Genomic DNA, 438 nt, shown 5'->3' with positions numbered 1-438 from the left:
TGGTGTGAATGAAAGAGTCAGGAATAAAGTTTCATATGAAGATTTTTCTTAATTAAGAGCTGGGCATGGCTATTAATATAACTACCTTAATAATTGAGAATAGGTCAAAAATATAATAAGGGGAAACAGATAGGGGAAGATAATTAAGATATGTCCTAATAACAAAGCTACTTATGCATTATGGTGCTTGAATGGGAAAAAAATTGTATTTGTAATGATGTTTCAATATAAATTTGAATATTAATTTTGGACTGAGGGCTATTCTTTAAAGTATTTTAGATTCCAACACATCCACAGATATAGCTTCTCTGTTGACACATTATTTTATTATTTAAATTCCTCTGAGGCTACTCTAGAACATTGTGTTACCAAGAACTTGTCTCAGAACACAGTGGTTCTCAACAAAAACTGATAAACAGTGTACCATATGGATAATGT

The sequence above is a fragment of the Hyaena hyaena genome, unplaced genomic scaffold (genome assembly GCF_003009895.1).
Source record: "Hyaena hyaena isolate Hyena2069 unplaced genomic scaffold, ASM300989v1 scaffold_830, whole genome shotgun sequence".
Lineage (NCBI taxonomy): Eukaryota > Metazoa > Chordata > Mammalia > Carnivora > Hyaenidae > Hyaena > Hyaena hyaena.
This window is presented reverse-complemented; position numbering follows the sequence as displayed.